At 45.6% G+C, this 14,803-nt stretch overlaps 1 protein-coding gene across 2 annotated transcripts in view; it reads right to left on the reverse strand.

Moving 5' to 3' along the window:
* Positions 1-10,333: 10,333 nt before the first annotated feature.
* Positions 10,334-14,803, reverse strand: part of RAB4A (RAB4A, member RAS oncogene family) — a 36,616-nt gene continuing 32,146 nt past the window's right edge. For both annotated transcript variants that reach the window (XM_033099460.1, XM_033099461.1), the window contains one exon: positions 10,334-10,690. The gene's annotated coding sequence lies outside the window, so the exon portion shown is untranslated. The remainder of the gene's footprint in view (positions 10,691-14,803) is intronic.

Genomic DNA, 14,803 nt, shown 5'->3' on the forward strand with positions numbered 1-14,803 from the left:
ACCATATCCTGGTTTATAAAATAAACATTAACAAAAATAAAGTAAATGAAATCATAGAGTATGTTTCTGACTAAAATGGAATTAAACTAGAAATAGAAGGTAACAGGAAAATTGCACATCAGTTGGAAATGAAACAATATACTCCATAACCCACCAAAGAGAAATTAGAAAAATTTCCAATGGAAGAAAAATCAAAATACAACATATTAAAATTTGTGGGCACAGCTAATGCGTCTTGGAAGGAAATTTGTAGCCTTGAGGGCTTATATTAGGAAAGAAGGGCTTATATCAATAATCTAAGCTTCCATCTTAAAAACTGGAAAAGGATGAGCAAAATAAACCCTCATCTAGCAGAAAGAAGGAAAAAGAAAAGAGCAGAAATTAATGAAATTGGAAAAACTCCAAAAACAACAAAGAAAACAAATGAAGCCAAAAGCTGATTTTTGGAAAGATCAATAAATTGATAAGCCTCCAGCAAGACTGACAGAAAAGAAAGTCACACGATACCAACAGCAAGAGTGAAACCTGGTTTTCTAATTTGCAATTCACTGAGTATCAGTGAGGTTGGCACCTTTTCATGTTTATCAATCATCTGTCTTTCTGGTGAATGACCTATTTATATGCTTTGCCAATCTTTTAAAATTATTTTGGAAAAACTAGAAAAGCACACTGCCACCTTTGTGTGTATGTGGTAGGTTTCAGTCTTAACTTCTTGGGGTCTCTATATCTGATACCAATTTTGTTAATATGTTGCAATGCTTTGTCATAGCCCACTGCTAAACTTTATGTTTTCTTTTGTCTTATAGGAAATAATAATTTGCAGAGTCAAACCTCAAACCTTTTCTTTACAGATGGGATATTTTGTGTGACCTTTAGAAATATTCACCCTTCCATCATAAAAAGAAATACATATGTTCTTCCAATGCCTTAAAAAAAATCTTGCCTTTTGCTGTTAGATCTTTCATCCAACTGGAATTGATTTTTTAGTAAATATGAAATAGAGATCTAAACTTTTTTTTCTTCCCAAATAAATGGGTAGCAAATGGACATAACACCATCCAGTGAAGAGCCCTTGCTGATGGAAAAAAAAAAAAGGTCACATCATGTTTCAGTAAACTGCCCTAGATGCATGGGAAGGTTTCTAAATGTTGCTCTTCTATGGATACAGTTTGTCTACACCTGAGCATAGAGTGCTGTTCTAATTTAATTGTGCATTGTGTCACATCTATCCCCTGCCCCCGCCCTTGTTCTGTTCTTTTCTTGGTGATTTTTGTAAATGTGAACTTTATATCCTTTAATATGAACTTTAGAATGAGTTTGTCTATTTCTATATTAAAATTCTATTTGGGAGTCTTATTAAATTGCATTGAATTTAGTAATTTTGAAGAACTGACATCTTTGTAATATTGCGTCTTAATATTGTAAAGTCTCCATTTAAGTTGTTTTTCTTATATTTATTTCGGTAAAGTTTTCATCAAAAAGGTCTTGTACACCTCTTGCTGGGTTTTTCCCCCCTTCCATCAAATTGTGTAAATAGTTTTGTCTGTGTATGGGAAAGGGGCAAAACTGGAAAGAATGCTATTACTTTTTTTTCTGAAAAAACGAGGGAAGGAGAATGTGGGTGAAGACTGAGAAATTAACAATGTTGTAATTAATGAAACATTTTGGAATACCTCAATTGTTTACGAATAAGGAGCTAGGTAGAGTACTGTATATCCACACAATGTAATATTATGCAGCCTTTCATAAGGAGAAAGCTTATTAATGTACTGAAATGTGCAAAGAGCTCCAAGATACAGTGTAGCTGGCATAAAGATAGTGTGTGTAATGTATTACCTTTTGTTAAGAAAAAGAAGGGTAGTAAAAAAGATTGTACCTACATCAAGAAACTGGACAGACACACTCCCTGTGGGTGGCGGAAGGAATGGAGTGATGGAGGGAGGACACTCCTGTGTTTACTTTTCCTACTGCTCTGATGTTTGAACCATATGAATGTATCAGTTATTTTAAAAATCCTAGAGAAAACACAAAATAAACATCAACGTAACATCCACTCTTGAACCATAGGTCCTCCCCCTGACGATTGTACGTGGGTGCGAGGGGGGTGCTTTGAACATTACCATATTTAAAATGCTGAATTTTCACTAAAAAGACTAACCTTTTCTAGGAATAAAACTTAACATGAGTCTGTTAGCAATAAGAGCCCCTGAAGCTTACCCAGCTTTTCAGAAGCACCAGGGCTTGCTGATGTAGGCCAGGCTGCTGGATTTTTCACCGGCTCTGGTTTAGACGCGCAGACTGCTCCTCTTTCCTCCCAGCACCGACGGATGTCCCCAGGGCTGTCTGCTTCAGAAGCCTGAGCGACTGCCTCGGTGGAATAAAAGGATGCGCCTTCGTGATTACCGCAGTACTTACGGCAGGAGTTAAAATTTCATAAAAACAATACAAGCCTAATTAAAAACCCCAGTATCGTGGATTTAAGTTCGGGCCTCCTGCTCTGTTAGTGGGAGTGTGAACTCTCACAGGTTCTCGGGGGACGACGTGGCTCTGTCAATCTTAACCCACGTGTGCACACTGGGCAGATTGTGGCACAGCCACCGCCTCTGATAAGGAGCCAGACCTACAGGGGGAAGAGCGAAGGCAGGAGAGTGCAGAACAGTCTGGAAGCTTAGTGGAGACAAGCGGAGACCCCCGCCGCGCCCCCTCCCCCGCCCACTACGCGTGCGCACAGGCACCCTGGTGTGCTCACCGCGCATGTGCACAGGCCTTCCCGGCCGACTGCTGGGGGGTGCCAGGGCCTGCTGCTTGGAGTCTCGCCCTGTGTGTGTGTGTGGTTTCAGTTTAAACTGAAGACACTCGCCTTGTTGACTAGGAAAGGAAGCCGGAAATCGATAAGAGTGACTACTTGTGAAAACTGATTGACCCTTTACTGCATGTAAGACTTAGGTGATGACCACTATCTTGGTTTCTCTCTCTCTTACGGCTTGAGGATTGTAGAATCGGGGAGTCCTCTGGGCCTGTGCTGCTCTCTGGTCTTTGAGACGGACTGGGGAGTCGGGACCACATGCTGCTTCCTGCCAAGAGCCCCCGCACCTGCTGGAGCCCCCTCCTCAGGCAGGGGCCACACCCCACTCAAGTCCAGGGCCCTCGTCCCAACTCACACTTCCTGTCTGCCTGCCGTGCTTTCTACAACCTCATCCATCGAACTAGACTTTTACTTCACGCCCAGCTGACTACTCTGCTGTGCAATGTCGCCCACGGATGGGACAGACCTGACATCTCATCAGAAGATCCCTACAAACACCAGACTTGGCCACCAGGTGTGGGTCCCAAAATGTAATGACACTTGTTAAAATTCTAAGCAACAGGGCAGCATTTAAAGTCAAAATCATGCCTGGAGATAAGAGAAGAGTATGGCCATAGTGGAATACCTTGATAGTCACAGATTAAGTAAACAGCCCTGAGTAAGTAATGAAATTTTTCTTCTGCCGCAGCTCAAGGACCAAGTTAAGTGACTAGAGATGAGAAGCAGGACCGGCAAGGGCCAACCTGGTCCGGTGGCTTGTTGACAGACAGCACAGGAATGTTGCCACAATAAATTCAATGTGCAGGCGAGGGCTGCGGACCCTATCCTGAGGCTCAGAATATGCTCCCACAAAGCGGGGCACAGCGGCCGTGGCTAGCCTAGCAGAAGATGGGGGCTGAGCTAGCAAGAGCAGATTGCAGTTAGCTCGGCGGATTGTAGCTAGCAAGTAGGTTGGTTGGCAGAGAAGTGGATGGCAGCTCGCGGATAGTGTGGCTCCTGCTTCCTGTGTCTCCAACCCAGCCGCCAGCGAGACTATAGTGGTGTGACTCCCCTACCTATGGCTCCGTGGGTGTTCCTTTTTGGCCTCACCATGTCCTGCGTTCGAGTGTGGGGAGTGGGACTGGAGACCCCGCCTGACACCCTACATGACAGTCATGCACTTTTGATTTGTGTTTTCAATTTACTGAAGGCAAGGACAAAAAAAGCAAGTTATCAAACTTGCAAACATTTTTTTAAAAAAAACAACAACTAAGCATAGTCTCATGGTGATTAAATCAACTTATTCCCCACCTCTAACAATTAAACATTAAAGGTATTTTAAAAAGGGAAAATACTCTTATAAGTTAAAATGAGAACTGTTTATGGTTCTTAAAATTCCCGTAAACGTGTGTTTGAAATTTACATAGTAAATTTTGAGGACAAGTCCATTCCAGCCAACAGGAATCCCAGTGCTCTGCTCACTGTGCTGTGCGGTGACATGGGCCACACCCAGGGCCACTGTCCCTTCTGGGGGGGCCAGCCCCAGCCTCTGCGCCTTGGCCCTCGGTTGTGGGATGGGCCTAACAGCTGCTCTGTATCACTGCCAAAGATCGTTTTGAAGGTTAAGTCAGGTGTAAAATGTGAGAACACCTTTAAGTTGTAAAAAATGCTATGCCCCTTCAAGTTCTGATGATTAAAGACATTTCAGTTGACTATTAAAAATGAGGAGCTTGTTAACCTAAAAACTCTCTAGCAATTTCTCCAATAAGGTAAGATTTTTAAAGAAAAGAGAAGTGGGCATTGAGTGCCAAGCTCTGATCAGAGACACTGAACTACCACGGGAGTGTCCAGCAACTGCATCTCTCCAAGTGCAAAAATAAAAAAATCAGGTAAAAACATGAATAAACACCCTAAACAGAACACGCAACTTAAGAGCTTCAGGTGAAATTGTCTAACCTGAAAGGCAGGTGGGAAAACCCTCCCTTGCTGTCCATCTCCTGCTCCTGCACAAAGGTGGCAGGTACCAGGCTTTCAAGCTCTCAGAATAGCCCTGGCTTCTGCTCCCGCGTGGGGACTTGTCCGCTGTAACAGGATGTGTAACGCACGGAGCCAGAGCCGACGTGCTAACATACGCAGCCGCAGGCCTGTACGCCCCTCGGAGCCTGCAGAGCTGGGCGCCCGGGCCTGAGAGTGCGGCTGACGGGCAGCTGTCCCAGGTGCTCCTCGAGACTCGGGACTGAGCCTCGTTTTGACGGGGACAGACCGGTGAGGACGCAGAGCATGGCGCTGCTGGTGTTGCGAGGCACCGAGAGGCCAGCCAGGAGCGCAGACAGAATCCCAAGGAACATTAATGCAAACAACACAGCCTGCAGCCTAAACACCAACGCTGTTAACCCTAGAATGTGAAATAAGATGATTTGGTAACTGTATGGGAGGGGGCATTCAGAGAAGGCGCAGGACTTTAGACAATTTTATTATGATGTGTCTTGGAGAAGATAGTTTGGGATTGAAATCACGGGGGGCCTGTTAGCTTCTTGAACTTGAATGTCTATGTCTCCCCAGGCCTGGGAAGTTCCCAGCCATTTTTTCTTTCAAGAAGCTTTCTGCCCCTTTCTCTCCCTCTTCTCCGCTGGGGCTCCCATGATGCGAGCATTGTCCCGTTAAGTCCCACAGGCTCTCTTCCTTTTCATTCTTATCCCTTTTTGCTTTTCTGGCTGGACAATTTCAAATGATGTCTGAGCTCACTGGCTCTTTCTCCTGCTCGGCCCATTCTGCTGTGGAAGCTCTCTAGGGAAGCCTTCATTTCAATCGCTGTATTCTTCAGCTCCAAAATTTGTTCGGGTTCTCTTGTAACTCTCTGAGCATCTTTAGAACAATTGTCTTGAATTCTTTGTCAGCACTTCCTGGATCTCCATTGCTTTGGGGTGAGTTCCTGGATGTTTGCTGTGTCCCTGGTGGTGTCCTGTCTCCCTGACTCTCCGTGGCCCCTGGAGCCTTGAACGGGCGTCTGCATCAACAAGCACTCACCTCTTCCAGTCTTCATGGACTGACTCTGGTGAGAAGCGACCCCCTCCGATGGGTGGGGCCATGCTGGAACATGCTGTGGCCCCAGGACTAGTGGTACAGGGTGCCAAGGGCAGGGGCACATGGTGGCCCCAGGTTGGGGGGTGCATGATGTTTCATTGGCTCAGGCCACCAAGGTACACAGCCATCAACTGTGTGGTCCCTGGCAAGCACTATTGGGGGGGCTGCATTGGTGGCATGGGCTGTTGGGGTCCTCGTGTCCAGTGGCTAGGGGCCAGGACAACAATAGCAGTGGCCAGAGGGACTGCTTGCAGACACACCATGTAGTGGTGGGGAACCAAACCAGCAAGGGCCTGGGCCAGTTAAGGGCCCACGGAAGCTACAGGGGTCCTGGCTGTTGGTGTTCTCTCCCACATCTGTAATGAGTCCCCAAGGGCCGTGCACAGCAGTACAGGTTGTTGATGGGGACCAGCCTGGGGCGTGCAGGGGCACAGCCAGGAGGGGGCACAAGTGAGCCCCGTGGTGCTGGCCAGTGACTGGACAAGGCCCAAATGCAGGCCCTCAAGCAGCCACGGGGGCCTGGCTGTCAGTGTGCGTTTCCGTGGCTGCAGCATCGGTAGTGACAAGCCAGGCTGGCAGCCTGCAAGTGCACAGCTGGACGGGCGCCACACGTGTGCACATTGCTGTAGGTCGGCCGCTGGGGCCTCACGGAGCTAGAGGCCCAGCAGGCTGCCAGTGCAGACCCAGGGCTCTGGTGGGGACAGGCACGGGGACTCGGGTGGCTGGCACCTGCGATGGGGAGGATCCATGGTGAAAAAAGCTGGGTCCTCTGCAGAGGTCACTGGGAGTATGGTTGCTCCCCCTGGTGGCTGAGCTGACAACTCCTGGCCACCTCTCTAGTCAGCTTTGCTGGTCTCTGGGTGGGTTGAAACATGCAGGTCTTGTATGGTGCCCAAGGGCTGGGGAAGCTGGTCGCTCACCCCTTTCCCAGTGAGTGAGACTTTCTGGCCGGAGCTCCGCTCTGGTGCTGAGCGGTGCTGGCCTAGGGAGGGGACGATGCCAGCACAACAGAACTGTTTGTCCCTCCCTTTCCGTGTGGTTCTTCTCAGGTTTTCTGTTTCAGGCCCTGCTGAAGCTTCTTAAGAGGTCTCCCAGATGTTTTTGTTTCTGGAGAGCTGTCTTACTGTTGTCTTTGTGGGTTGGAGGCTGGACTGGGGTTTTTTATTTCCCCATCTTAGTGACATCACCTAGAAAAGGGCACCAGGAGTTATGAAAGTCCCTTCCAGAAAGGAAGGGACTTAGCAGGACCATATGGCCACCTTTTGGGGATTTTGCAAAAAGGGATTTTGCAACGGTTGAGCTGGATATCTAGGTACATTAGAAAGAGGGACACAACCGACTGTGCCATCTGGAGTCCCTCCTGTGTGCCAGGCACTGGGCACACAGGAGCCCTGTCCTAGGGAGGTCTTGGCCCCGCAGAGAAGACAATGAGGACGCTGTATGCGTCAGTGCGATCAATACCAAAAGAGAGGCTGGAACAGCAAATGGCAGCAGCAGCGTTTGTGTGTCGGGTGGAAGGACGTGCGAGAAGCACCTGCAGAGGAGTGTTACACCGTCCGACACAGAGCCAGCAATGTGTCACAGGCAAGGGGACACAGGGGACATGCAAAGACACCGAGGCGATGAGAAGGTAAGGGGGCGTTCAAACACAGAGCTCCACATTCCCTGAGAATCAGGCACAGTACGAGGGCCTTTGGCATCATGCATTCGCAGCCCCAGAAACCAATGCAGTGATGGCGGGAAAAGAGAATAATGCAGTAGCTCATCCTGAACTAACCGGATGACAGAATTCCCACTCAATGTACAGTGATTTCAGGGCTCCCACCCCACACACAGAAATCGGCATTGTACTCTCATCCATAGTTAGTAGGTCCTTAAATATTTAGTGAACATAATTATTTCCATGGTATTTTGGAAGGTAAAATACTCAGAAATTTGGCAAGTTTGTTTCCTTAACGTTAGTTTTCTTTAAATAAATTTGCACATGACATCAAGAAGTTAGAGAAAGCAGCTGGGAGAGCACAGGAGTATTTTTCATTTGGCCCCCATGAGGTGAGGACAAAGTCCCCCAGCAGAGGGCGCACTCTGAGGTTACTGCTCACGGAGGCCCCTCGCATCTCACACCGGGTTCCAGAGGCGTCTCCTCAGTCAGCGTTAACCGCACTCCGCACCACGGGACACAGACACGCTGAGGTGCACTAAACCAGGTGTGCCTGTCACTGCAGTGGGGGTGACAGCACACGTAACCGGGGCAGCCTCGCTACCCTGGTGTCCCTGCTGAAGCATGACTGTCCCCTGGGCTAAGGAACAACACTGGTGCCACTAGCACACGCTGGGAAGTCACCTCCAACAGGACTGTGGAACAGAGGAGCATTTGCTTTCCAACACATGCCAGAGATCCAACTATATAACTGCAAGGTAAGAAACAACATAACCATTCTTGGCTGTGTAGCAACATCTTTTAAGACGTTCCCAATCATACAGTGACTATATAAATTAAAAATATATAGTCAGAGATGGATACTGAACTACTTTTGGGTGAAATGACAGATGCTATGCATGTGTCCCAATACTACAGCATTCAAACTGGGGCAGAGGGACCTAAAGTGAGGTTGCCACAGTGTAGACAGTTGTGGAAGCTGACACAATGTTATTTTCTCCATACTTGTGTATGTCTGAAAACCTCCGTAAGGAAAAATTGAAAAGAACATAAAGGCTATTTCAAAAGAAAAAATCACATTCCCCAACCACATTATCTTCTAGCAGCATGCAGTATTTCCTGACCTCAGAGCAACAGCCTGTCTTCTTGAGACTGGTAAGTTTCTGTGGCCACTCTAGCAAATTAATAGAACCCAAGGTGGGAGCTATGGGAACCTCAGATTTATGGCCAGTTGGTCAGAAGCACAGGTGACAACTTGGATTTACAACTGGCATCTGTGTCGGGCAGACTGAGTGCTGAACCTCTGGAATCTGATCGTGTCCCGGAGGCTGGCGTCAGAGCTGACCTGGGGGATACCCAGCTGGTGTCTGGAGAGTCAGAGTTAGTTGGTGGCGCTGGGAACACTGTGCTGACAGCTGCCTTCCTGCTGCACTCTTCCTAGAGGCCTTCATAAGAACCACCAGGGCTTGGTTCTCCAGCAACTTTTATTGGTCAAACAATGTGGAATTGATATGTAGTACCTATGGTTTAATTAACAAGCTCATTTATAAACCAAGTTAACATTTATCTTATTTTAAAAATTCTTGCATTTGAATAAACTGGTGTGGTCGAATGGACATGCTCCTAGCCCATGCAAAAAGCTACTCAAAAGTGAACAGCTCACAAAACTGTCCTGAACGAGACACTGAGTGAATCCTTCTTCCAGTGAGGTCCAAGGAGTAACTCAGTCTGAGAATTTGCTTCATATTCTAACTTTTCAAAATAAAATACAGGAGGATTTTTAAAGCAAATCAAAATAACTAAAACGATACACACTGACATTTTTTCCAAGTTACTTCCAAGAGTTTGTGGTGCCATCGTGCTCTGTCGATTAAAACAAAACGAGAACAAAAGCAGAGGCAGCTTCTGACAGACTGGTAGTGACATTTACCAATCGGTCTGCAGCTAAACCGTCCCAGTGGAAGAAAGCGTATAGGGTGAAGAATGCTTTTGAACCTTCAACCTTAAAGATGCTGTATTTCAACTTTAAAGAAAAGTTTTATACATACATGTACATACATACATACATATATACGTACATATATATATATATTCTGCATTGACATTTTAAAATATTAAAACGAGTCTTTGCAGAACAATGTATATTATACTTCAACAGACCTCACATGAATTAAAAACACTTTGACTTGATAACTGTACTAAGGCATTTAAGTATTCGGCAAAAGCTATACAGAAATTTCTTAGTGGTGTCCTTTTAATACCGGCTTGATTTAGTGGGTTTCCTTAAAATGAACACTAAACAATAAAAGGCTTAAAAAAGGGCAGTGAGGCTATAATACCGAATTCCGGGAAAAGCACTGGAACAACCAAGTGTTTTCTAGCAGGACCGGGCAGCTCACCACCAGCAGCAGACAGCAGCCCAGGCCGCAAGGTCTGTCGTGTTTACCGACAGCTGAGCGCAGTCAGCTGCCCGTGAGTGTGGCTGCAGGTCCAGAGTCCTCAGTGCTGACCACAGCGCCTAACGGGGCAGGTTACACGCCCGAACTGAGTGGGATGGAGATGCTCTAAAAATCAACAGAGTGCTGGACGGTGTCATGTTCATAGAAAAACCCCCACTTCTGATTTTATTTTGGTATGTAACTACTGATGGGGTATTTCAGGTGTGGGTCACATAAACACCTCGGGACTGTGGCAAATGGAATGAAGTAAGGACTGCACTGGCTGTCGACGCCAGAGTCTGAGTATCAGACCATAAATACACCAACCGTGCAATGCAACCGGCGAGATTGAAGCACACCTCACAGTAACAGGCTTCAGTTCACATGATTAAGACAATGAGAGACTCGTTTAGTGCGACGCATTTCACACGTCAGGTACCGTGCTGTAGAGGGAAGGGGCATATGCAGCACAGAGCCAGGACCGAAACCAAACGTGAAGGGGAATATGGAGCAGGGACGTTCACAGACGTCGACGCAGCTAACGGTGGTGTCCGCCGGAGCACATTTAGTATGGGGTGCACTGGGCCACATCCAGCTTGCGTCACACCGCAAATTATTTTCTTTTCCACACAAAGACCTACTCCTGTGTGAAGTAGAAACAGATGGTGGCAGAAACGTCTTCAAGCTCCAACAATTGCGTCCCAAATACCACTGTATGAACACCTAAAACACATTAAGAACAGTTTAGAAACACACATAGCCATAAATGTACAAATAGAGCTTACAGTCCCAAATGGAATTAGTGAATACCTCCAACTTTTATTTAAACTTATGTATAACTATTAGCTAGTGCTGACCACACATAAAAAGCTCACGTTGGTAAATGGGAAAGAAGAGGAAGCTTTAAGAAGTTAAAATCCCCATTTGGAAATGTTACAAATGAGCCTTCTATGTTACAAACGGGCATGTTCATTTAGCCTTCGGCGAACACCCCCGACAGACCCCTCCCACACAAAGGCCGACTACCTCCCTCACCCCATCCACTGCCGCCCTCTTTTTCTTCTGAGTGAGAGCGTAAGGATTTCCAGTAGCTGAAATTCTTTCAAGCACAACATCTAACTTCTTTTTTAAGTTCAGAAGGTTGGGTTTAATCTATTGTTTTGCTACTTGTTTTCTATTTCTCCCATCTGTTCTTTATTCCCTCTTCCCCTCTTTTTCTGCCTTTGAATTATTTAGATTATGTTTTTTTAATTTTCTTCCGTTTTAAGAATGACTATTAAACCAAAATTCTTTGTTGTGTTATTTTCTTGGTTGCTTTAGGATTTTTTTTATTATTAGGACTTTATTTTTTCAGAGCAGTTTTAGATTCATAGCAAAATTGACAGCATACAGATTTCCCATGTACCTCCCCCACCCCCGCCCCGTCCTCACACAGGCACAGCCTCCCCCACCGTCAGCACCCCCACCTGGTGCCATGCTTGTTACAACAATGGACCTGCAGTGACAGAACCACCCAGAGTCGGCAGCTGACATGAGGGTCATTCCCGGTGTTCCTTCTGTGGGTTTGGACAAATGTATAATGACATGGACCCACCATTATACTGTCAAACACAGTAGTCTCACTGCCCTAAACGTCCCCTGTGCTCCAGCTATTCACCTCTCTCTCCCCTCAAACTCCTGGGAACCCCTGATCTTTTTACTGTCACCATGGTTGTGCCTTTTCCAGAACGTCATGTACTGGGACTCACACAGTATGTGGCCTTCTCAGATGGGCGTGTTTCACTTAGTAACATGCATTTAAGGTTCCTCCATCTCTTTTCATGGCTTGACAGCTCATTTCTTTTTAGTGCTGAATAATATTCCACGGTCTGGATGGACTACGGTTATTTATCTATCACCTACTGGAGGGCATCTTGGTTACTCCCATATTTGGGCGATTGTGAATAGAGCTGCTGTAAAAACATCCATGCAAACTTTGGTGTGGACATGTTTTCTACTCCTTTGGGTAAATACCAAGCAGTGAAATGCTGGATTGTGTGGTAAGAATATGCATGGTTTTGTGAGAAGCAGCTGCACCACGTGCGTCCCGACCAGTGATGACTGAGGGCTCCTGCTGCACCACGTCCTTTGAGCCATAGATGTGTTGTAGGGTGTTTCACTGTTGTTTAATTTGCTCATTTCCCTGATGACATATGATGTAGGGCATCTTTTGGGCATATTTTCATGCACTTACCGCCATCTCTGCAGGGGTTTTATCAAGTTTTACATTTTGCACTTAGGTCTATGGTCCATTTTGAGTGAATTTTTGTGAATGGTGGAAGATCTGTGTTTATGTTCACTTTTTTTTTTGCATGTGAATAGCCAGCTGTTCCAGCAGCATTTTCTTTTTTAATACTTTGTGAAAAAATTTTTTGGGGGAATACTAGGGAACAGTGCATTTCTCCAGGGCCCATGAGCTCCGAGTCATTGTCCTTCAATCTAGTTGTGGAGGGCGCAGCTCAGCTCCAAGTCCAGTTGCCGTTTTCAATCTTAGTTGCAGGGGGCGCAGCCCACCGTTTCATGGGGGAATTGAACCGGCAGCCTTGTTGCTGAGAGCTCGTGCTCTAACCACCTGAGCCATCCGGCCGCCTCCCAGCACCATTTGTTGGAAAGACTGTCTTTGCTCCATTGTGCTGACGTGGTCCTCTGTCAAAGAGCAGTTGACTGTTCATGCGGGTGCATTTCTGAGCTCTCTTCTGTTCCTCTGATCATCTGTAGTCCTTTCACCTTGACTACTGTTATATTGTCTGCAATTGGGGACTGACAGTTGCCAACTTTGTTCTTCTCCTTCGATATCGTGCTTGTTATTCTGGGTCTTTTGCCTCCACATAAACCTTAGAATCAGTTTGGTTTTCCTCATAGAGATTTTGTTAGTTGTATCTAAGTATCTCATTTTTTGGGTGTGAATAATGTGACTGGTGTGTTTGTGTGTTTTAACTTCAACATGCACTTGTTTATAGCTGACATGTAGAAAAGTGACTGATTTTTGCATGTTAACCTTGTATCCTGCAACTGTGCTACACAATCATTTTACAGGAGTCTATGGAATCTCTTGGGTTTTCTATACATGAGGACAATTAGGTTTGCGAACTCATCCCAGAAAAAGTGCTACATACCTCATTGCTGAATATCACTATGGTCACCTTTGAAGTACTCCCCGTGGGAAGCTATGCACTGATGACAGCGCCTAGTCAACCCTTCAGAGCAATTCTGGAACTCTTTTTCTGGAATGGCCATCAGAGCTGTCCTCGTATTACCCTTGATGTCCTGAATGTCATCAAAATGTCTTCCTTTCAATATTTCCTTTATCTTCAGGTAAAGAAAGAAGTCACTGGGGCCAGATCAGATGAGTAGGGAGGGTGTTTCAATATAGTTATTTGTTTACTGGCTAAAAACTCCCTCACAGACAGTGCCGTGTGAGCTGGAGCATTGTTGTGATGTAAGAGCCATGAATTGTTGGTGAAAAGTTCAGGTCATCTAACTTTTTCATGAAGCCTTTTCAGCACTTCCAAGTAGTAAATTTGGTTAACTGTTTGTCCAGTTGGTACAGATTCGTAATTGAATAATCCCTCTAATATCAAAAAAGGTTAGCAATATCGTTGCAATAAATCTGGGAACAAAATTGGCAGACCTCATAGATAATCATGTCGTCTATGAACAAGGACAGTTAATTTCTTCCTTCCCAGTCTGTATACCTTTTATTTCCCTTTGTTGTCTTACTGCATCAGCTTGAACCTCCAGTGTAATGTTGAAAAGGGGTGGAGCCTTGAACCTGATATTAGTGTGAAAGCTTCAAGTTTCTCACCATTAAGAATGATGGTCTTGGGGCGGACGGGTGGCTCAGCTGGTTAGAGCGCGAGCTCTGGGCAGCAGGGCTGCCGGTTCAATTCCCACATGGGCCAGCGAGCTGCGCCCTCCGCAACTAGAATGAAGTCAATGAGCTGCCGCTCAGCTCCCGGGTGGCCAGATGGCTCAGTTGGTTGGAGCGTGGGCTCTCAATCACAAGGCTGCCAGTTCGACTCCTCGACTCCCACAAAGGATGGTGGGCTCCACCCCCTGCAACTAACAACAGCAACTGGACCTGGAGCTGAACGGCACCCTCCACAACTAAGATTGAAAGGACAACAACTTGACTTGGAAAAGTCCCGGAAGTACACACTCTTCCCCAACAAAGTCCTGTTCCCCTTCCTCAATAAAATCTTAAAAAAAAAAAATAAAAAAGATGTTCTTAGTAGTAGGTTTTTTTGTAGATATTATTTATCAAGTTGAGGAAATTCCCCTCTATTCTTAGTTTACTGAGAATTTTCATTATGAATAGGCGTTAAGACTTTGTCAAATGATTTTTCTGCATCTCTTGATATAACCATGACCTTTTTCTTGTGGCCTAATCATTTTGGAATTTTGAACCAGCCTTGATACCTGGGAGAAATCCCACTTGGTAGTAGTACACAGTTCTTTACATACATTGTTGGATTTGATTTGCTAATATGTTTTTGAGGATTTGTGCATCTCTGTTTATCTCTCATGAGAGAGATTGGTCTGTAATTTTCTTTTCTTGTAATGTCTTTTTCTGATTTTGGAATTAGGATAATGCTGGTTTCATAGAATGAGTTAGGAAGTGTTCCATCTGGTTTTGTCCTGTGAAAAGAGATTGTAGAAAATCGGTATAATTTCTTCCTTAAATGTTTGGTAGAATTCACAAGTGAATCCATCTGGGCCTGGTGCTTCCTGTTTTGAAAGTTTATTAATTATTCGTTCAATTTCTTTTATAGATATAGGTCTATTCAAACTGTCTGT

This window comes from Rhinolophus ferrumequinum, chromosome 27 (genome assembly GCF_004115265.2).
Source record: "Rhinolophus ferrumequinum isolate MPI-CBG mRhiFer1 chromosome 27, mRhiFer1_v1.p, whole genome shotgun sequence".
Classification (NCBI taxonomy): domain Eukaryota; kingdom Metazoa; phylum Chordata; class Mammalia; order Chiroptera; family Rhinolophidae; genus Rhinolophus; species Rhinolophus ferrumequinum.